The 24,165-nt window shown below is 43.0% G+C and overlaps 1 protein-coding gene across 5 annotated transcripts in view; it reads left to right on the top strand.

Moving 5' to 3' along the window:
• The window catches only part of VOPP1 (VOPP1 WW domain binding protein), a 220,613-nt gene that overhangs the window by 145,099 nt on the left and 51,349 nt on the right, over positions 1 to 24,165 (top strand). The gene's annotated exons all lie outside the window — the stretch shown is intronic.

Raw genomic sequence — 24,165 nt, 5'->3', positions numbered from 1 at the left:
CATTGGGGGAGTCCTGGCAGAAATCCTCTGCAGCTGCAAAAAGATAAAATCCACCTGGAGGATAAAGCAGCAGCAAAAGGGCTTTGGTTCTAATTACAGAGTTGTCATGTTGAAGAAAAATGGTTGTGGGAGGACAGGGAGATGAAAAATGGTTCCTAGTACAGGGGATTTTCCTTGAGAAGCTTTAGTTTTTTTTTTTAATATTTATTTTTTAAATTTTTGGCTGCGTCAGGTCTTCGTTGTGACATGCTGGGTCTTTAGTTGCAGCACATGGGCTTTTCTCTAGTTGTGGCCCAAGGGCTCCATGGCACGCAGGCTCTGTAGTTTGGGCACTCGGGCTCTCTAGTTGAGGCGGGCAGGCTCAGTAGTTGTGGTGTGCAGGTTGAGTTGCCCCTCAGCATGTGGGATCTTAGTTCCCCAGCCAGAGATTGAACCCTCATCCCTTGCATTGTGGGACAGGTTCTTTACCACTGGACCACCAGGGAGGTCCCAAGCTTTAGTTCTTGATTCAGCTACTTATGCAGGTGTGGATCAACTGTGTCTTCTCTCGTTTTCTTTTTTGAAGATGGATCTTTCTCAATTTGCTTTGTAGATCAGCTGATGGACCATTTCCTGGGTTTTCAGAGGTTGGTAGTCAGAGATCGTTGCTGTTCTTGTACTTCCTTGCTCTTTTGTTCTTTTATACATTTATTTATTCACTACGTATTTTGAAAGTGTTTTTGCATTGACAGAAAAATGCAAAGTCAAGTCCGGTTTTGTCACTCAGACCTGCTGATTTGGATTCCTTTCGCCTCTCTTCTCTGCTAATAGTGAGGGGAAGGGTCCTAAAAATTAAAATGTAAAGTCACTCTATTTTTAAAGTACTGAGGCTCAGTGTAAAAATAACAACAGGTAGCATTCATTGAGCACTTAATGGAGGCTAAGCATTGTTTTATGTCTGTTACATGAATTTATGTTATTTAACCCCATAGCCACTTGAAAATCCCAACCACACACACTTCTTGAATATAATCTGATTTTTCTGTTCCTCTCCTCTCTGTTCCCACTGCCTTCACCTGAATCCATACCTCTGCTAATGCTCATCTGAAGCATTGTCTAAACTCCCTCCCCCCAGATTTATTGAGATATAATTGGCAGATAACATTGTATAGGTTTAAGGTACATAACGTGGTGATTTGATACACATATATTACAAAATGATTACCACCGCAGCATTAGCTAACACCTACATCACATCACATAATTACCTTTTTTTTTTTTGGTGATGAGAACATTGAAGATCTACTCTTTTAGAACTTTCAAGTATATAATAAAGTATTGTTAACTAAAATCACCATGCTGTGCATTAGATCCCCAGAACTACTTATTTATCTTGTAACTGGCAATTTGTACTCTTTGACATGTTTCCTCATTCCACCCTGCCGCAGCCCTCCCCCCCGCCCCCAGTCCCTGGTAACTACCATTTTACCCTCTTTTTCTATGAGTTCTGTTTTTTAGATTCCACATATTAGTGAGATCACACACTATTTATCTTTCTCTGTCTTATTTCACGTAGCATAATGCCCTCAAAGTCCATCTGTGATATTGCGAATGGCAGGATTTCCCTCTTTCTCAGGACTGAATAAAATTCCATTGTGTAAATATGTACCACATTTTCTTTATCCATTCATCCATCAACAGACATTTTGGTTGTTTCCATGTCTTGGCTATTGTGAATAGTGCTACAGTGAACCATAGGATTGCAGATAGCTCTTCGAGATCTTGTTTCCATTTCCTTGCATATATACCCAGAAGTAGAATTGGCAGTTCTTTTTAAAATTTTTTACTGTTTTCCATAGTGGATGCACCAATTTACATTCCTACCAGCAGTGCACAAGGTTCACAGTTTTTCCACACCAACACTAATCTTGTCTTTTTGATGATAGCGTTCTAACAGGTATGAGGTGATACCTCTGTGTGGTTTTGGTTTGCATTTCCGTAATGATTTGTGATGTTGAGCACGTTTTCATGTACTTGTTGGCTATCTGTATGTCTTCTTTGGAAAATGATCTGTTCAGATCCTCTGCCCATGTATAAATTGAGTTATATGGGTTCCTTGTATATTTTAGATATTAACTCCTTGTCTGATATATGGTTTGCAAATATTTTCTTCCGTTCAGTAGACTACCTTTTCATTTTGTTGAGTGTTTATTTTGCTGAACAGAAGCCTTTTAGTTTGATGTAGTCTCTTTTGTGTTTTGTGTTTTTGTTGTTTGTGCTTCTGGTGTCATGTCCAAAGTCATTGCCAAGACCGTTGTTGAGTTTCTTCCCTACATTTTCTTCTAGGAGTTTCAGATCCATTTCAAGTTAGTTTTTGTAATGGTGTAAGATAGGGGTTCAATTTAATTTTTTGCATGTGTTTCTTCACTTTCCCCAGTGTTATTTGTTAAAGAGACTATCCCTTCCCCATTGGATGCTTTTGGCTCTCATGTTAAATATTAGTTGACCATTTATGCTAGGGTTTATTTCGGGCCTTTTTATTCTGCTCCATTGGTCAGTATGTCTATATTCATGCCAGTACCAAACTGTTTTATTCCTGTAGCTTTGTTGTATAATCTGAAGTCAGGGAGTGTGATACCTCCAGTTTAATTCTTTCTCATGTGGTTGCTTTGGCTGTTTGGGGCCTTTTGTGATTCCATACAGATTTTAGGATTGTTTTTTCTATTTCTGTAAAAATGCCATTGGAATTTTGATAGGAATTCCATTGAAGCTCTAGATGACTTTATAATGGGTGTCCTTTCATTCTCTTCCTCCTGGCAAGTTCTCACTTCTTTCTAAATTACTGAAAATTTTGTGTCACTTTCCTACTTGAAAACATTAGGAACAAAGTTCAAATCCTTAGCCAACTGTAAACGTAGGAGTCCATGACAATTGTTTGGTTTTATCTTTTTTATTGTTAGTCCTATGAAGGCAAGGCCCACAACTTTATTTAAAATTTTTTTTTGTCTTTTTTTTTAAATTGAAGTATAGTTTATTTACAATGTTGTGTTAGTTTCAGGTGTACAGCAAAGTGATTCATTTATTACAAGGTAGTGAGTGTAGTTCCTTGTGCTATACAGTAGGTCCTTGTTATTTAGTCTGTTTCATATAGTAGTGTGTACCTGTTAATCTCAAACTCCTAATTTATCACTCCCCCTTTCCCCTTTGGTAACCCTAAGTTTTTTCTCTATGTCTGTAAGTATATTTCTGTTTTGTATTCATGAACTTATTTCAGCTCATTTGTATCACTTTAGATTCCACATATAAGTGATATCATATGATATATGTCTTTCTCTGTCTGGTTTACTTCAGCTTTGTATGATAATCTCTAGGTCCACCCATGTTGCTGCAGAAGGCATTATTTCATTCTGTTTCTAAAAATTTTATTGAAGTATAGTTGATTTACAATGTTGTGTTAATTTCTGCTGTACAGCAAAGTGATTCAGTTATACACATATATATATATATTCTTTTTCATATTCTTTTCCATTATGGTTTATCACAAGATATTGAATATAGTTCCCTGTGCTATACAGTAGGACCTTGTTGTTTACCCATCCTGTATATAATAGCACCTGCTAATCTCAAACTCCCAACCCTTCCCTCCCCTACCCCCTCCCCTTGGCAACCACAAGTCGATTTTCTATGTCTGTTTCTGTTTTGTAGATATGTTCATTTGTTTCGTATTTTAGATTCCACATATAAATGGTGGTATTTGTCTTTCTCTTTCTGAAGTATTTTTCTTAGTATGATAATCTCTAGGTCCATCCATATTGCTGCAAATGGTATTATTTCATTCTTTTTATTTAATGGCTGAGTAATATTCCATTGTATATATGTACCACATCTTCCTTATCCATTCATCTGTCCATGAACATTTAGTTGTTTCCATGTCTTGGGTATTGTAAATAGTGCTGCAGTGAACACTAAGGTGCATGTATCTTTTTGAGTTAGAGTGTTTGTCTTTTCTGATTATATGCCCAGGAGTCGGACTGCAGGATCATATGGTAGCTCTATTTTTAGTTTTTTAAGGAACCTCATACTGTTCTGCATAGTGGCTGCATCAATTTACATTCCCACCAACAGTATAAGAGGGTTCCCTTTTCTTGACACCCTCTCCAGCATTTCTTATTTGTAGACTTTTTGATGATGGCCATTTTGACCAGTGTGATATGGTACCTCACTGTAGTTTTGATTTGCATATCTGTAATAATTAGTGATGTTGAGCTTCTTTTCATGTGCCTATTAGGGCCCACAACTTGTAAATGAACTCTCAATGCCTAGGACAGTGCCTGGCACACAGGGGACATCCCTGAATGTTGAGTGGATTTGAGTAGATGCTTTCCTATCCAATCCCCACTGCTGGTCAACATTGGCTCTGCTGGTTCCTCTCAGGCATTTCCGTGTTTTCTGCCTGGTGGGCTCCTCAGTTCCTCCTTCCTTCAGAATCCATTCCTCCTTCTTCGTTGGCTCTGATGTAGCATCTTGAAGAGTCTTCACACAGTGTTGTGTATCCATTGAGTGCTTCTGGGTCAGGGCCATGATTTGTGCATCTGTTTGGCCTCAGTGTGTGGCATAGTACATGGCATGGTGCTTGTCTTCACGTTTTCAGTTCGTTTACTACCAGCTTGTTTCACCCCAATTTCATTTCTCATATTCTGACACCTGGTCCTTAATCACAGATTGTTAAATGTTCTGGGGTCCAGAAGATCAGGGTTCAAATATTTACTCTATTACTTTTTTAAAAAACTGAGGTGAAACTTAGGACAAAAAGAAAATTACAGGCCAATATCACTGATGAACATAAGCACAAAAATCCTCAATAAAATACTAGCAAACCGAATCCAACAGTACGTTAAAAGGATCACACGCCATGATCAAGCAGGATTTATCCCAGGGATGCAAGATTTTTCAATATGCGCAAATCAGTCAGTATGGTACATCACATTAACAAATTGAAGAATAAAAACCATATGATCATCTCAATAGATGCAGAAAAAGCTTTTATAAAATTCAACATCTATTTATGATAAAAATTCTCCAGAAAGTTGGCATAGAGGGAACCTACCTCACCATAATAAAGGCCATAGGGACTTCCCTGGTGGCAAAGTAGTTAAGAATCCACCTGCTAATGAAGGGGACACGGGTTCAGTCCCTGGTCTGGGAAGATCCCACATGCCGTGGAGCAACTAAGCCCACATAATACAGCTTCTGAAGCTCATGTACCCTAGAGCCTGCACATCATAACTAGTGAGTCTGCGTGCTGCAACTACTGAAGCCTGAGCACCTAGAGCCCATGCTTCGCAACAAGAGAAGCCCTTGCTCACCACAACTAGAGAAAGCTTGTGCGCAGCAACAAAGACCCAATGCAGCCTACCTCCCCCTCCCCCCCCAAAAAAAAGAAACATAATAAAGGCCATATATGACAAACCCGTAGCTCACATTATACTCAATAGTGAAAAGCTGAAACCATTTCCTCTAAGATTGGGAACAAGACAAGGATGCCCACTCTTGCCACTTTTATTCAACATAGTTTTGGAAGTCCTAACCGCAGGAATCAGAGAAGGAAAAAGAAATAAAAGGAATCCAAATTGGAAAGGAAGAAGTAAAACTGTCACTGTTTGCATAGAAAATCCTAAAGACACTACCAGAGTTTATTGATGAATTTGGTAAAGTTATAGGATACAAAATTAATATACAGAAATTTGTTTCATTTCTATACACTAACAATGAATGATCAGAAAAAGAAATTAAGGAAGCAATTCATCTTACCATCACATCAAAAAGAATAAAATACCTAGGAATAAGTCTACCTAAGGAGGCAAAAGACCTGTACTCCAAAAACAAGACACTAGTGAAAGAAATCGAAGAGCACACAAACAGATGGAAAGATATATCATGTTCTTGGATTGGAAGAATCAATATTGTGAAAATGACTATACTACCCAAGGCAATCTACAGATTTAATACAATCCCTACCAAATGACCAATTTTCACAGAACTAGAACAAAAAAGTTTTAAATTTGTATGGAAACACAAAAGACTCCGAATAGCCAAAGCAATCTTGAGAAGAATGGAGCTGGAGGAATTAGGCTCCCTAGACTATACTACAAAGCTAGTCATCAAAACAGTATGGTATATAAAAACAGCTGATTGAACTTGGTGTACCCCCCAAAAAATAATAAGTAAATAAATAAAATTAAAAAAAAAAAACAGTATGGTACTCATACAAAAACAGAGATAGTGATCAATGGAACAGGATAGAAGGGCCAGAGATGAACCCACACACCTATGGTCAATTAATCTGTGACAGAGGAGGGAAGAACATACAGTGGAGAAAAGGCTGTTTCTTCAATAAGTGGTGCTGGGAAAACTGGACAGCTACATTTAAAATAATGAGATTGGAACATTCTCTAACACCATACACAAAAATAAACTCGAAATGGATTAAAGACCTAAATATAAGGCTGGATACTATAAAAACTCCTAGAAGAAAATATAGGCAGAACACTCTTTGACAGAAATCGTAGCAAGACCTTTTTCTATCCACCTCCTACAGTAATGAAAATAAAAACAAAAATAAACAAATGGACCTAATTAAAATTAAAAGCTTTTGCATAGCAAAGGAAACCATCAACAAAATGAAAAGACAACCTATGGAATAGGAGAAAGTATTTGCAAACGATGCGACCGACAAGGGATTTATTTCCAAAATATACAAAACAGCTCATGTAGCTCAATATCAAAAAAACACAACCCAATTAAAAAATGGGCAGAAGATCTAAATAGACATTTCTCCAAAGAAGACATACGGAGGGCCAAAAGCACGTGAAAAGATGCTCAACTTTGCTTATTATTAGAGAAATGTAAATCAAAACAAAAATGAGGTATCACCTCACGCCACTCAGAATGGCTATCATCAGAAAGTTTACAAACAATAAATGCTAGGGAGGGTGTGGAGAAAAGGGAGCCCTTCTACACTGTTGGTGGGAATGTAAATTGGTATAGTCACTTTGGAGAACAATACAGAGGTTCTTGTAAAAACTAAAAATAGAGCTACCATACAATTCAGCAATCCCATTCCTGGGCACATATCCAGAGAAATCCATAATTCAAAAATATACATGCACATATGGGCACCTTATCTTTGACAAAGGAGGCACGAATATACAATGGAAAAAAGACAGCCTCTTCAATAAGTGGTGCTGGGAAAATTGGACAGCAACATGTAAAAGAATGAAATTAGAACACTTCCTAACACCATACACAAAAATAAACTCCAAATGGATTAAAGACCTACATGTAAGGCCAGACACTATAAAACTCCTAGAGGAAAACCTAGGCAGAACACTCTATGACATCCATCAAAGCAAGATCCTTTTTGACCCACCTCCTAGAATCATGGAAATAAAATCAAGAATAAACAAATGGGACCTCATGACACTTAAAAGCTTTTGCACAGCGAAAGAAACCATAAACAAGACTAGAAGGCAACCCTCAGAATGGGAAAAAATAGTGACCTATGAAACAACAGACAAAGGATTAACCTCCAGAATATACAAACAGCTCATGAAGCTTCATACCAAAAAAGCAAATAACCCAATCCACAAATGGGCAGAAGACCTAAATAGACATTTCTCCAAAGAAGACATACAGATGGCCAACAAACACATGAAAAGATGCTCAACATCACTCATCACCAGAGAAATGCAAGTCAAAGCCACAATGAGGTATCACCTCACACCAATCAGAATGACCATCATCACAAAATCTGGAAATAACAAATGTTGGAGAGGGTGTGGAGAAAAGGGAACTCTCCTGCACTGTTGGTGGGAATGTAAGTTGGTACAGCCACTATGGAAAACAATTTGCAGGTTCCTTCAAAAACTGCAAATAGAACTACCATATGATCCAGTCATCCCACTCCTGGGCATATACCCAAAGAAAACCATAATCCCAAAAGAAACTTGTACCATAATGTTTATTGCAGCACTATTTACAATAGCCAGGACATGGAAGCAACCAAAATGCCCATCAACAAACGAATGGATACAGAAGATGTGGCATATATATACAATGGAATATTACTCAGCTATAAAAAAGGATGAGATGGAGCTGTATGTGATGAGGTGGATAGACCTAGAGTCTGTCATACAGAGTGAAGTAAGTCAGAAAGAGAAAGACAAATATTGTATGCTAACTCACATATACGGAATCTAAAAATTGTACTGATGAACTCAGTGAGAAGAATAAGGACGCAGATGCAGAGAATGGACTGGAGAACTCGAGGTTTGGGAGGGGACGGGGGTGAAGGGGAAGCTGAGATGAAGCGAGAGAGTAGCACAGACATATATATACTACCAACTGTAAAATAGATAGCCAGTGGGAAGTTGTTATATAACAAAGGGTGTTCAACTCAAGGATGGAAGATGCCTTACAGGACTGGGAGGGGGAGGATGGGGGGGGGAGTCGAGGGAGGGAGGGAGGGAATATGGGGATATGTGTATAAAAACAGATGATTGAACTTGGTGTACCCCCCCCCAAATAATAAATAAATTAAAATAAATTAAAAAAAATAAAAAATAAAACAAAAACAAAAACCAAAAAGATACATGCACCCCAATGTTCATTGCAGCACTGTTTACAGTAACCAGGACATGGAAACAATCTGTGTCCATTGACAGATGAATGGATAAAGAAGATGTGGTACATATATACAATGGAATATTACTCAGCCATAAAAAAAGAATGAAATAATGCCATTTGCAGCAACATGGATGGACCTAGAGGTCATCATACTAAATGAAGTAAGTCAGACAAAGAGAGACAAATATCATATGATATCATATATGTGGAACCTAAAAAAATTGATTCAAGCGAACTTATATACAAAACAGAAATAGACCCACAGACTTAGAAAACACTTATTGTTACCAAAGGGGAAAGTGGGGGGAGGGAGGGAAAAATTAGGAGTTTGGGATTAGCATATACACACTATTATCTATAAAACAGAAAAATAACAAGCACCTACTTTATAGTACAGGCAACTCTACTCAATATTTTATAACCTGTAAGGTAAAAGAATCTGAAAAAGAATATATATGTTTATATATACATATATATATGCATATATATGCATAACCAAATTACTTTGCTGTACACCTGAAACTAACACAACATTGTAAATCAACTATACTTCAATTAAAATTAAAAAACCTGAGGTGAAATTTACATAACAGAATTAACCAATTTGAAGTGAACAGGGCAGTGGCATGTAGTATAGTCACAGTGTTGTGAAGTCACTACCTTTGTCCAGTTCCAGACATTTCTATCATTGCTCCATCATTTCCTAGCCCTTTGACCTTCTCGGGTTCTTCGTGAACTGTGAACACGAGGGTTGACCTTCTGGATTGTAGCTCAGGGCCTGGGCATGCTCAGCACTGAAATCATATGCAAATGTATACGCACCCAAGGCTAGCTTGCATCTCTGCTGTGTATGCACACAAGATTGGTTCTTACACAAACCGACCTTGCCACTTGCCTGCACCCTTGAGGTGTGCTGGTGTCCTCACACGCCCACGGGCTCAGTGTGGTGCTGGAAGAAGAGCTGCTTTTTACCGTCTATGCTGTTTAACACGTGAAAGCTCTTCTCGCTGCTTTCCGTCACGTTGGGGCACTGGAGCACTTTATTCCAAGGCGAGTGAGGAGCAGTGACTTAAATGTATTCTACTCTGTCCCAGCTTATGTTGCTCAAGGATTGATTTGCTGCGGGCTAGACACCAGCAGCAGAAAGATCACAACCTCAGCTGGAAGCACTTGCGCCTGTGTTTTGTTCCCGAAAGCCCACCCCATCGTGGTTTCTGTGGATGTGGCACAGATGGTGGTGCAGATAAAGGAGACGCGTCCAGCCCAAGCTCACCCTTGCTGGGGGCCTGGGTGTCAAGGTCCAGCACTGTGGTCTGCACGGCGGACCAGACCTGCCACGGGACACACATCTGGTGCCACGTGCCTACTGCTTGAGGAGCTGGGACGCTACACCTCCTTCATTCAATCCCCCGACGCCTGGTGAATGTCTGCCGCGTGCTCGTTGTTGGGGCTCCGAGGTGCAGGTCAGGGGTGGTGCTTGTGCTCCAGGGAGCTGTAACACAATAATGTGTGATTGACCAGGCAATTTTTTGAAGCACATTAACATTAAATTGAAAAACCATGAAATACATTCCTGGTATATTCTACCTTTCATTTCTTCTGGGTAAAGTGCTTTGTGTAAGATTCTCCTAGATAGATAATTCCTTAAAGATAAAGCTGGTATTTTTATTCTGTTCCAGGATTTCCCCCTGCAGAAAATATGTTACAAACAACACCTCTGTTTTGTGCTTATAACTTACTATGGAGCACAGTGGGGAGACAACATCCAGGTCACACACTTGTTTGAGAGATTTTACTCTTACTTTTGAAATCTAATTTTATTTCTCTCACCAGAAGTCCTGTGAGACATCTGCTTGTACTTCTCCTTCTACTTCTCTTGTCTCTCTGCATGTTCCTGAATTTCATTCTAGCATTACAGTCATCAAGATACTAGAGGCTAATTTTTTAAAAAGATAATTCGGTTTCCATTGTAGCTACCTGGACGTGCAAAATGACTCCCATGATTAGTTTATTTATCCAAACTCTCTCTCTCGGCACTCTCCCTTCATCAAAGTTTTTGATTTAATTTGTTCATTTATGACATAGGTATATGTACAAACAAAATATATTCTCATTTTTAAAGAAAGAGTTCTCTTCAGAATCTGAACAGAGAAGCAACACGTATTTCAAACCCCTTTCCTATGATTTTTTTCTTTCCACCTCTCCTTCACTATCTTTCTTTCCTATCTACAGGCTGCCCTTTCAAAAGCTTTTAATTAAAATGTACCCCTTTTGTGCTTTGGTTCTGGGCTTACTAGATACCTTCTCTTAGCAACAGCGTGATTTAAAAATAGCAGGGCGGTCACGTGGTCTCACCAATCCCATTCCTTTGCTTTCATTCTCGACTTGAGTTGTTCTTCTGTGGAGGACTTGCTCATTCTGCCCTCCTTGCCTGCAGCGGGCCAGGCAAGGTGAGCAAATGGGGAAGGGCCTGCCAAGGACCACGTGCCGCTAGCCGTATAAGGCCGTACACATCTGCAGGGCCTGGATTCCTCCCTGTTTGTTCAGAGTCCAGAGACCACTGCAGACCGAGATGGCAGTTGTCAGAGAAGAGTCCCGATGCAGTGTCACACCCTGGGGCAGTTTGATGCCCTGGCAGCTGGCGGAAGCACCTGTCCTGCTCAGAGGTGCACCCGGTTCTCCGCTCCTGCGTGTGCGGGAGGGCAGCCGTGGAGCGCAGGGCTGGTTCTGGTTCAGCTGCTCTCACTAGCAGATCACGTGGCCTCTGGGCCTTGTTTCTCGGTGTCACATAGCTGTGGGAATGGTCACTACCACGTTCAGTTTCTAAGAGGGTAGGTACTGCCCTGCGTGTTCCTAGGTCCGTATCATCACTCATGTTTGCAGTTTCATGGTGGCTTGGAGAGGGGCAGTGGGTCTGTGTCCAGAGATGACCAGATGGGACCCCTGACTTTAGATGTGGGGACTGCCGCCCTGGAGAGGGGCAGGAGGGCTGGACGAACCTGCCTCACGGTGGGGTGTGCTCTTGGTGACTCTGGGAGGGCCCTTCGCTTGTCTCCAGTGTCCAGAAGTGCCTTTGTGGCACCTCCAGAGCCATAGTCGACCCCCTTGTGGGCAGAGGAGACCTCTCAGATCAGGAGCAGTGTCTCTGTCTACGAGCAATGTCACCCTTTCTGCTGAGATTTACAGCCCAAGGCTCCTCAGCTTGTCCCAGAGGCTCTCTCGCCAACCGCCGCTGTCCGTGGAAGGGCATGAGTGCCCAGGGGCAGAGGCGGGGCAGAACCAGGTGGAAGGAGTGGGTGCCGAGTCTGTGTCGGACTCTTGGACTTGTGTGAGTTTCCAAGTGTGGGGCACCCGGGACCTCAGGGCCTTCTTCGAAGTTGATCGTGGTAGAAGGACCTCACTGCCCTGGCTCACCCTCCAACAATAACCAAGAGCCACCCAGGCTTCCATGTCTCCCTCAGACCAAGACAGAGCAGAGTGTGTCCCTGAGTTTTCCCAGACTGTAGCTGAGGTGGGGCCCCCCCACTGTATCAAGGCAGTTGTGAGGGAATTAATTATAATACGAAGACTAAGAATAATAGCAGCTGACATTCATTGAGTGCTTACTGCATACAGTGGACTTTTCTGAACTACATGTATCCTCTTCAGGGAGCTTCTGATGGTGGCCCCTCTCTCCTCCTCTCCTTGCCTTTCCCTCTGTTTCAGCTGAGGGATGTGTGTCCTTCTCTGGTCCTTTGGTATCACGCTACATCCTTGGACTTACTGTTGCTGAAATAAAACATCTGTTGTTTCCTCCCTAGATGGGAGGTTTGTTGAGGGCACGAGTTCTGTCTTCTGTGCTGACACGCTGCCGGGCACATGGGAGGCATTCGGTACTCATTTAGTAACTCACCATGGTCTCGAGCAGGGTTGGGAAAGGAAAGAGTGACTCACTGTCTTCCTTCAGTGATGGAAGTTGTCTTAGGGACAACTAGTCCTATTCTGCTGTTAGGTCGCTATGGGATCTTGGTCAAATCTCCTAACCTTTCTGGGCCCCAAATTCCTGGACCAGATAATCTCCAAGGTCTCATACTGCTTACTGCTATGACACCCTCTGGCTGGCTGTGCAGAATAATTTAGAGCATAGAGAACAAACAGTGAATGATCAAACAGGCCTATGTGTTGTAGCAGAGACAAGGGTACAGATATGAGATGGATTTTAGTGCGTTGAGGGTCCAACCTGCTTGCCAAGTACAAAGCAACCACCTAACGTTTCCTTTCTAAGCAGTGAGTCATCTTTCTTCTGCAGTGGGAGACAGATGTTAATCACACAGTCAGATTGTGGAATGGATCTGGGAGCCTGTGACCGCTCACTGCTCCAGATTATGAGGTTCCTGAGATGTCTTATTAGGTGAGCTGGAGCTTCACGACAGTCAGGTATATGGATGTTTATCTAGACCATAACTTTTTTTTAATTAATTTATTTTATTCTTATTTATTGGCTTTGTTGGATTTTCGTTACTGCATGTGGGCTTTCTCTAGTTGTGATGAGCAGGGACTACTCTTTGTTGTGGTGTGCGGGCTTCTCAGTGCAGTGGCTTCTCTTGTTGCAGAGCATGGGCTCTAGGCGAGTGGGCTTCAGTAGTTGCAGCACGTGGGCTCATTAGTTGTGGCTCACGGGTTCTAGAGCGCAGGCTCAGTGGTTGTGGTGCACAGGCTTAGTTGCTCCATGGCATGTGGGATCTTCCCAGACCAGGGATCCAGCCTGTGTCCCCTGCCTTGGCAGGCAGATTCTTAACCACTGCGCCACCAGGGAAGTCCTAGACCATGACTTTTTTCATTTGATTTTAAACAAGCCAGAGAAAGCTGGTGATTTAGATGTGCATGTTTCCTGTTCTTCATGAATAGAAATGGATCTGGTAATTCCTTTCAGAAAATTGAGCATAGGTTACAAATGGGTTGGGTCTTCCTAACTAGACACCAGTGATTTAAAAGCAAGATGAGGGACTTCCCTGGTGGAACAGTGGTTAAGAATCCCCCTGCCAATGCAGGGGACAAGGGGTTGGATCCCTGGTCTGGGAAGATCCCACATGATGCGGAGCAACTAAGCCCATGTGCCACAACTACTGAGCGTGCATGCTGGAGCTACTGAAGCCCTCATGCCTAGAGCCCCTGTTCCACAAGAGAAGCCACCACACTTGAGAAGCCTATGAATTGCAATGAAGAGTGGCCCCGGCTCACCACAACTAGAGAAAGCCTGTGCTCAGAAATGAAGACCCAAGGCAGCCAAGAAAAAAAAAAGCATCAAAGCAAGATGCCTCAGTGGCCCTCTTTAGATCTGGCCAGTGGGAAAGGACCCAAAGGGGGTCCTTAAGTTACCTGTATTCTCTTGGAATACTAAGGAAACCTTAAGAGCATCCCTACCTAGTTTTACAAATGAAGTAACTGACAGCAGGAGATGCTAAGCATCCACCTGCCCACAGTGTCTTCAGGGGTCTCTTTGTGTGACTGGGTCACCTCTGGCCACCAAGTGATGGAACAGAGCTGCAGGGCATTTGGGTTCGGGGTGTTGTGTTTGCACACTTATTCTAGTTTTTAGTTCAGCTCTAAGTACCATTGAAGGAGAGAATGTGGGGAAACTCTGAATTATCTCCACTGAGACTTGAGGGAATCCACAACTGCCCAGCTCAAAGGAGAGAGCGAAAGGGAACAGATAGATGGAAAGCACTTTGGTCAGATATATGCAAGGAAGATAGCATGCATGAAACAGTTAGTGAGGACACCCATCAGGGTCACGCACTGATTCCTCCAGCCTTTGTTGGGTACCTGTTACGTGCACACCACCGCTGCAGGGCAGGGAGCGAGCATGTAATGACCGTGGGAGTAGAGACGAGGGAGGCAGGTCTCAGGCCCATCTCCTCCAGCTCTAGGAGGGGCTGTTGCTTCCACCACCGCTCTTCTCTGGCTATTGATTTCGACCAGGCCATTTTCAGGCCCTATTCCCAGGTTTCCCATTGGAGTGTTGAAGCTTCTTTCAAAATACTCACATTACCCTGGTTTATCATGTCTCTCTGGGTTCATTTCTCTGCTGTGAATAATTAATGGTGTGAGTGGGTGAAGTGTTCGCAGGTGTCAGATCAAGATCCCAGGAACAGGCTTTGCAGAGCCCGCACCCAGCTGGGAGGTTGGCGCCAAGGTCGGTTCAGGGGCGCTGCGACACAAGGCCCCCTGAGTGGTAGGAGGCTTCGTTGTGACCCGGGCCTGGTGCCCTGCGCCCTCTGTGCCCAGCTCACCCACCAGCTTGGGGAGCCTGAGGTGTGTGCAGGGTGGACAGCGGGGGTGGGGCAGGGCAGGGGGGCTTCAGCTGGTGAAGCAGCTGAGCACAGCTTTTGGTAGCAGCCTGGGAAGGGGGAGGTGTCTGGTCTAGGCTCAGATACTCTAAAGAAGAATTTTTCTTCTCCCTCATTCTTGTCGCTGGGCTTCTAAATGAAGACTCCTGGTGTAAATTGGGGGCATTTTCATGTCCTTAGAACAGGGAGAGAATTTTACTGTAATCCTTGCAGATCTCTGGACTCCTGCTGTGGTCTGAATATTTGTGTCCCCCCAAAATTCACATGTTGAGTCCTAACCCGCAAAGGTGATAGTATGAGGAAGTAAGGCCTTTGAGAGGAGCTGAGGTCATGAGGGTGGACCCTTTGTAAATAGGATTAGTGCTCTTGTAAAAGAGCTTCCAGAGAGCTCCCTTGCTCCATCCACCATGTGAGGATACAGTGAGAAGGCTGTGAACCAGAAGGGGGCCCTCACCAAAACACGACCATGAGCTTGATCTTGGACTTCCACCTCACAGAACTGTGAGAAATGAATTTATGTCATTTACAAGCCACCTAGTGGTATTTTGTTATAGCAGCCAGAACAGACTAAGACAACCTCTAAAATGTCACGTTTCTCTATATATTCTGTAACTCCACTGTCTTCGTTAACTATATATTATAGAATCTTCTTCTGAATCAGTATACAAAGCAACCTCGTTTTTCACAGTGACAGAGTGTTCCTTGGGGAGTTACCATAATTTGTATCCACCTTCTGTTATAATCATTGTACATTCAGGTAGTGCCACTTTTGTTTTGTTTTGGCTGCTGAAGGTCTGCCGTTCCTTATCTATGACTCTAAAATTTGAAACAGTGCTCATAAACAACTCTTTATAAATAATTCACTTGGTAGCAGGAATGGATTTGAATAACACGAGACATTTAAAATTCTTTTTTAGAATTCCATTTAGTGTGACGTGCTAAAATATAAACTGAGGCAGATGAAAATTTTCAAGAGTTTATTTGAGGAAACATCAGTTCAGATTGGGCGGCGCCATCCTGGCAGTGATAAGGAGCACCGCACCGCCAGGAGCCAGGAGAGAGGTGTTTACAGAGAAGCAAACAAGGAAGTGATTTGATTGGCTAAAGTGTAAGAGGTTGCTTAGTCTGGGAAAGTCCAGCTGGTTATTGGTTTCCTTCCCAACCTTGAGGCATTCACAGGAGTCAACTCTGGCTTAGGTTTCAGTTTGCTGACGTAGGCAACACAGCTGTCAGAGCCCCCTCAGGCTAACGGCCTCCTTCTCTGAGAACTTTAACAGATGTTTTGTGTATTTCACTGCAGATTCTGCTGGTAGTGTTATGTAACACTTGGTGTTACATATCTTATAATTCATGAATCCAGACCGTTCTCAGTCTCCACATACCTAGTCCCAGGAGTTTAGAGAAAGGATTTCGGTACGCCCCTGTACTCAATAAGCATCTTCCTACAGGTACTAGAACTTATTTTGTTGTGAGATGGATTTGCAGAAATAGAATTGCTGAAGCAAAGGTTATGCTTGTTTCATACTTTAATAAATGCTGTTAGTCTCCCAAACATGGTCACGATATAATCGGCCCTCGGTGTGAGAGCAGCTGCTTCCTACCGTCCTCAGCACCACTGGGTGTAACACTGTAATCAGAGGACACTTTGTACTCTGAGTTCTTGTTAGTTATGTGTCGTTTCAGTGTAGGGAGTCTCTTTCTGCTGCGACATCACGTCTGCTGAAGACAGACACTTATGATGTGCCAGGAACCATGGTAGGCACCTGGGCTACACATAGAGGAAGGAGATAGGATTGCTCTTAAACTTATGGTCTGGTGGAAGATAGATGCTTTTAACAATGAACAAATATTATATGTGGTCAGAGCTGGAGACCCGGTAAAGAAAGGATCCTGTCATGTGGGGGAGAACGAGGGGATAGCGCTGAGAAAGACCTCACAGAGCTAATCTTTGAGGGCTGAAGAACAGTTTCAGAGGTTCTAGTGAGAGTGTATTTGAATCACGAGGCTGGAGTTTCGACTGTCTTGCTTATGGCAGGGGCTGAGATGAAGAAAGAGGGTGAGGTGCACTGAGAGGGTCTTGAATGGCCTTCTGAGGACCTGAGAGTTCCTTCTGCACAAAGCAAGCTGACGGCATCAGCTTGACCTCTCAGAAGGCTGCTGGCACAGCGCTGGGCTGGGAGGTGGAGACTTGAGCTGAGGAGGTAGCGCTGTAGTGAGGGCGCAGTGTGGAGGGTTTGACTCTTTCAGTGAAGATGGGCTGAGAAACCGGTCGGTGGGTTCAAACGTATCTCAGAAGAATCAATGTAGGGATGAAGAGAGGTTTCTGCTTGACAGACAGAGAGTGAGAGTGTGCAGAGAACAGGGTCGTGAGGGGTTTCGCAAAAGGGGGAGTGGGGGATAATGAGTTTGAAGTTCTTGCAGAACATCCAGGCAGTGGGGGCTTCGCTTCTGCAGCTCAGGAGGGTCCACAGACACAATGTAGTTTTAAGAGTTCTGAGCACGAAAGGAATAGTTAAACTGACTCAAGTAAAAGTCAGGCTGAGAAAGTAAGCCAGGTGTTAACCTGAATCCCAGTTTCTTGAGTTTTTAAGCTAATGGGGACTGGAATCTGTCTGCTTTCCAGAGCGCATGGCCACACTCATCATTCCATTTATATTTGCCTTGCTTGTGTTATTTCAATGAAATGAAACTTAGTATCAGATTTCAGTTCTATAAGATCATAGGAGGACTTCTGTTTCTCATTTTCAATATTACCTCAATGGCCAGAATTTATTTTTTAATCTGAGAGTTAGTCAGCCCAAGCTATAGAAGGATAAGTTTCTTGTTTTCCAGGATAGAGTTGAATAGAACTGATATTAAATGATCAGCAGTTTACTGACAGGAGGGAAGAGGAGAAACCTACCCAAGGAACACAAGGGCAGAGTTTCAAAATCTGGAGCCGGCAGAGGTCAGCGGTCGTGGGAAAGCCTCTCAGGCCATCTCTTCTCGTCCCCTCACTCAGCTCTGCATGCAGCTGAGCTTGGAGGCAGCAGCTAGCTGTTCAAGGGTTAAAATGGCAAAAAAAATAAGCACTTTCTAACCCATTTGGTCTATCAATTTTAGGGCTTATATTAAGTATTTACACTGCTTTCTCCATGGAAGAAGTAGAGTGGAATTTCCCTATGTAAACCCCATATGCCATCCTAAGTACCAATTTTGGTTTATTCAGGTTAGAGATGTTTTCTGATAAAAGATGTGTCTCTGGAGGAATGACTCACAGGGCACCTGTCCTCCCCACCCCCAAAGGCTCAAGGTCGGGTCTCATCAGAGCCACTGTGGTCCCCTCTTGAGAGCCCAGAGATGTGTGACTTTGCCATGAGGTGTTAAAAGGTCATCAAACTATAATCATCTGTCTTCACAGATGGGCACATCCCTGCCTGTCAGGGAAATCAAGTCAGACCAGGAAGGAAAAGATTGAGATATGGATCGTCAATTGAGGTTGACAGAAAGAACCATTGATTCATCCTCAGGTCTGTGAAGTTTTTGACTTGACAGCCAGACACGTATAAAGTCTGAAACCTGTGATTGGAGAGATGAAAGTTCTTTTGAAAAGACTTTTTCTCACAGATATTCAGTATTGAAACTTATCCGGGGACTTTACTGGTGGCGCAGTAGTTAAGAATCTACCTGCCAATGCAGGGGACACGGGTTCAGTCCCTGGTCCGGGAAGATCCCATATGCCGTGGAGCAACTAAGCCTGTGTGCCACAACTCCTGAGCTTGCACTCTAGAGCCTGCAAGCCGCAACTACTGAGCCCATGTACTGCAGCTACTGAGCCCACATGCCTAGAGCAAGCAGCCTACTGGGCTGAGATTTTAACAAGGCACGTGTGAAAGATGAAAAGTGGGCTTGGACTTCCCTGGTGGAGCAGTGGTTGGGGGTTTGCCTGCCAGTGCAGGGGACGCAGGTTTGATCCCTGGTCTGGGAGGATCCCACATGCCACAGGGCAAATAAGCCCATGTACCACAACTACTGAGCCTGAGTGCCACAACTACTGAAGCCCACACACCTAGAGCCCGTGCTCCTCAACAAGAGAAGCCACCACAATGAGAAGCCTGAGCACCTCAACAAAGAGTAGTCCCCTGCTCACCACAATTAGAAAAAGCCTGCACACAGCAATGAAGACCCAACACAGTCAAAAAAAAAAAAAAAAAAAAAAAAAAAAAAAAAGGAAAGAAAAGAAAAGTGGGCTCATTGCCCAGTGCAGCACATAGAAAACCTGTGTGAAGGCTTCAGGAGAATCATCTAAAAGAGATTATTAAAGGGGCCTTTATGATCATTGGGAACTAATTTGGGTCTGTCTGCTAATGTCCTGTGAGGTTGGGCTCATTTTTTCAGTGGGACATGAGACTGGGAGATCTGTGACTTGACAGTATGCCCGAGTTGCATGGAGACATTTAATAGCAGCTCACTCCGTATCTCAGCTGATAAGATAGGGGGTTCTGGTCTAAATAAATAGGCCAGTTAGGTAGATTTGTGGCTGATATAATAGCTGTACCTATAAAAGTATGATTAATAAAATACCAACATGGAAGGAAGGTCTTTAATGGAATTGACCATTGGCTGCATCATCAGCATTTTATCATTGATTTGAATGAAAATCTGAAAGGTACGCTGTAGCAGTCACACTCTCAGGATGTAGGGAGAGGGGTGTCACATCCATCTCTTTTCTTTTTCTCCCTCCCTCCCTTCCTTCCTTCCTCTTTTAAAATTAATACATAATTCAAATACCATAAAATTCACTCTGCTTTCTTTATATCCAGGCAGCGAACTGATCTGTCCAAATAGCTTATCAGAGGACACCTAGTGGTGTTTGGGTCACGTGCCTGGGTGCACATCCTCCCTCTTCTCCTACAGGGTCCTCCCTTTCTGCCTACACCCCTGGCCATCTCCTCTCTTTCCATGCAGCTAACCAGGACTCTCTATGTGGGGTGACCTCCTGTCTTTCTCTTCCATTGATTTTCTTACTCTAAGCAGCCTGTCAGACTTTGGGACGATCTTGGGTTCTGGATTATGGTTTAGGATGTGAAAGATTCCACTTTCTGTTCAGGTCCAAGCCTCATTCTGCACCTGACCTTACCGTGGGGCTATTGGACATTGCTGTGCTAAGTCATTGCCATGGGATCATTACAGAGAGGAGGAGCAGAATCGGCTGGGTGTGTTTGGCACTCCCAGGTCCCAACAAAGCTTGATTCTTCATTTAAGTGACAGAAAACTGGGAGGAATAGTGAATGCTTTGAGTGACAAAATGAGACTCCCAAAGCTCCTGACTGGCTAGAATAATGAGCAGGATTGCACACATTTAAATTTTATGATGGATAACTATAAGATCCTATGTTTAGGTCCCTAAGCCCTGGACCAGTACAGGATGGGAAGATAGAACTTACTGAATGAGAAAGGCTTGAAAGTTTGACAGGAGGTTCATTCTGACTCAGCTGTGTTATGGTTGCTAAAAATGTTAGTACAATCTAAGGCTGCAGTAGTGAGCGTGAATGGGCATTTTTCCTGATGGTGGAGAACCAAGATGTACCCAAACTGGGTGTGCTTTCCTGGAGGAGAGAAGATCCTGGACACGTGAGAACCCCCTCAGATGTTGAAGGGCTGGCTCATGCTGGAGCAGGCATGGGAGGTGTGGGCAGCCTCTGCTGGGGAGGGTGAGAGGGAAGGTGGGTCAAGGTTGTGGCGGGGGTGGGTTGCAAGGAAGGAGGGGCAGAGCTCTTCAGGCTCTTAGGGGAGACCTGTTAAGGGCATTGCGTGGCCCTTCACCTGTTTCTCACAGGTTAATTGCAAATCTCTGATAACCTTGAATGTACTTCCTGATTCTAACTCAGGAAGCCTTCTTTAAGCATCTGCCTTGTATGGAAAAATGCAGATGACAATAACAGTGATGTAAGAAGCAGGTCCAGGTATCGAGATCCATATGGTATGTAATTGAGGAGAGCAGACCAACCATCAGACTAAGAAACTGGAGATTGGACAGGAAAAAGAAAATGTACTGGCTGGTACATAGAAGGGAGAGAATGGTCTGCTGAGACTTAACCCAGGCAGGTGCGGGAAGGATTGGCCTTGTACTTGAAAAGGGGTTGATGGGAGTTTACTTAAAACCCTAAAGTTTTCTTTATCAGCCATACCCCATTCTCAAACACCAAAAAATTACATCCTCCACAAACTCCATCTCTAGGCTGTCACCCTGAAAACTCAACTCATATTTTAGTGGCTCTATTAGATGCTGAGATGATTTTCCATGAATCAGTTTAAATATAAATTACCATTTTATACCACATGAAAAAAAAAATCTACTTACCAACAGTTGGCCTTTGTTTTTTTTTTTGGCTGCACTGGGGCTTTGTTGTTGCGCGTGGAGTTTCTCTAATTGCATCAAGTGGGGGCTATTCTTCGTTGCGGGGCATGGGTTTCTCATTTCAGTGGCCTCTCGTTGAGGAGAACGGGCTCTAGGCACGTGGACTTCAGTAGGTGTAGCACTCAGGCTCAGTAGTTGCGGCACATGGGCTTAGTTGCTCCGCGGCAGGTGGGATCTTCCTGGACCAGGGCTCGAACCTGTTTCCTCTTCATTGGCAGGCAGATTCTTAACCACTGTGCCACCAGGGAGGTCCTGGACGTTTTTCTTTTTTTAACAGAAAGAGTTTGTAACTTTATTAACGTTGGACACTCCCTGACTTGATGTGCTGTCTTTACTCTTGAGATTTATGTGATTCTAAGGCTAAGAATGGATGTGTTTGGTGGACAGACCTCTCCCCTCCTGGGCAGTGCTGAGATGGCATGTGCCTATTTCTTAGGATCCTCAAACTCCCAAAGGGGCCATCCTGTTACATTTCCACTTAATTGCTGCCATGACAAATCTCTAGCCTGTGGCAGATATACTTCCAGACATAAGCATCCTCAGAACCACATCACCTTTCATTTTCTGGGGAGGAAAGGCTACACACCCTGATTTTACCTGTGTGATGTACCTAATTACAAATTCACACCTGCTCAGAGTGGACCATTTGTTTTCTTACCTTATCAGAAAAGTTTTTTTTTGGATACTGGGATACAGTGGAGAATACTTGGTTAACAGGAAGCAAATCCAGGGGCCCATTTCTGCTAATGTACATGCTCTTTTCATTCTTTTAAAGCAATCGTGTGTGTTTCAGAGTCCTAGACCTATAATTAGATATGTATGGGAGTAGATTTAGTAGTTAAAAGCAATGTCTGTTCCTTTTTTTTTCCTTTTAAAAAGTTTTATTGAGATATAATTGACATAAAATAAACTGCATATATTTAAAGTGTACAATTTAATATTTTTTTCTTATTAGTCATCTGTTTTATACATATTAATGTATATATGGCAACCCCAATCTCCTAATTCATCCCTCCCCAAACCCCTCTGCTTTCTTCCCTTGGTGTCCATATGTTTGGTCTCTACATCTGTGTCTGTTTCTGCCTTGCAAACAGGTTGATCTGTACTGCTTTTCTAGATTCCACATATATGCGTTAATTTGTTTTTCTCTTTCTGTCTTACTTCACTCTATATGACAGTCTCTAGGTCCATCCACGTCTCTACAAATGACGCAATTTCGTTCCTTTTTCTGGCCGAGTAATATTTCATTGTATATATGTGCCACATCTTCTTTATCCATTCCACTGTCAATGGACAATGTCTGTTCCTTTCTACTGCAAATTTGAGGATGTGGCACACGGAGTAGAAGGAGAAGGAGAATTGAGTTCTGTTGTCGCCCTCCTGATTTGTTCTCTGTGCAGCACAGTGAAGGTCACAGGCTTAGTCAATCTTCAGCTGTCGTTTGGAACATGAGTGCCATCTCAAGGCTTGGGCACTGGGAGCACAAGACCTGGTATGTGGGATGATGACTAATTTAGTAGCTGGAGTGCCTGCTAATGTCGGCCACTTTTGATTAAGTGCAGTTTTATGCTTAACATTCTTTTTATAATCTCAGCTGTTTGGAATGTCAGCAGGTGTGTGCTTAGGGCCCCAATTTACCAGCAGGTTCATTGGAAGAAAGCAGCAGAGAACGGGGGCGGGGTGTGTGTGTGTGTGTGACAGTGTCACCACACGGGTAACTGCGTGCTCCTTCAAGTGGTTGGCACCTTCCAGCCAGCATCCACATCGGGAGCCAGGCCAGGACCGCAGACAGGCCACAAGTGTGCTTGCCGCGAGTGGGTCTTCAGCTAAACAAGAGAGCACAGAGGACACTGTTTTGAGAAAAGAAAGCAGATGATCAGTTGACAATGCGTATTTCTGCTGGCGTTCCAAATCTGGATCCTGAAAAGTGAGAGATACTTAGATGTTGAATCTTGCCAACAGAGGATGATTTGAATTAGGAACTCAAAATCAATATACTTTTTCATTTTTTAATTGAAGTATAGTTGATTTACAATGTGTTACTTTCAGCAAAGTGACTCAGTTATACATACACCTATTCTTTTTCATATTCTTTTCCATTATGGCTTATTGCAGGATATTGAATATAGTTCTCTGTGCTATACAGTAGGACCATGTTGTTTATCTATTTTATACATAGTAGTCTGTATCTGCTAACCCCAAACTCCTAATTTATCCCTCCCTCACCCCCTTTCCCATTTGGTAACTGTAAGTTTGTTTTCTGGGTCTGTGAGTCTGTTTCATAAGTAAGTTCATCTGTGTCATATTTTAGATTCCACATGTAAGCAATATCATATGGTGTTTATCGTTCTCTGTCTGACTTACTTCAGTTAGTATGATAATCTCTAGGTCCTTCCATGTCACTGTAAATGGCATTATTTCATTCTTTCTTATGGCTAAGTAGTATTCCATTATATAAAATCAACATACTTATAATCTTCGTTCTCAGGCTGAGATGGGGTGGTGTGTGTGTAATTTGAGACAAGGGGCTGGTGGAGATTCTTGTCTTGTGTGCTTCTTTTAACATGGGAACTAGTGCACTGCAGGGGCTTAGGTTTCAAAGCAACAAATGTTTCCTTATGAATATAACTCTGAAGGGAGGTGTTTTAGCAAATTAGGGCCCCACCCTATGGCCTCATTTCACCGAAATTACCTTTTTAAAGGCCCCATCTTCACATACAGTCACACTGAGGATAAGGGCTTCAACAGAGGCATTTCGAGGAAACACCGTTC

This window comes from Hippopotamus amphibius, chromosome 4, assembly GCF_030028045.1.
Source record: "Hippopotamus amphibius kiboko isolate mHipAmp2 chromosome 4, mHipAmp2.hap2, whole genome shotgun sequence".
Classification (NCBI taxonomy): Eukaryota; Metazoa; Chordata; class Mammalia; order Artiodactyla; family Hippopotamidae; genus Hippopotamus; species Hippopotamus amphibius.
The sequence above is the reverse complement of the archived record's forward strand: the minus strand, read 5'-3'. Positions and strand labels throughout refer to the sequence as shown.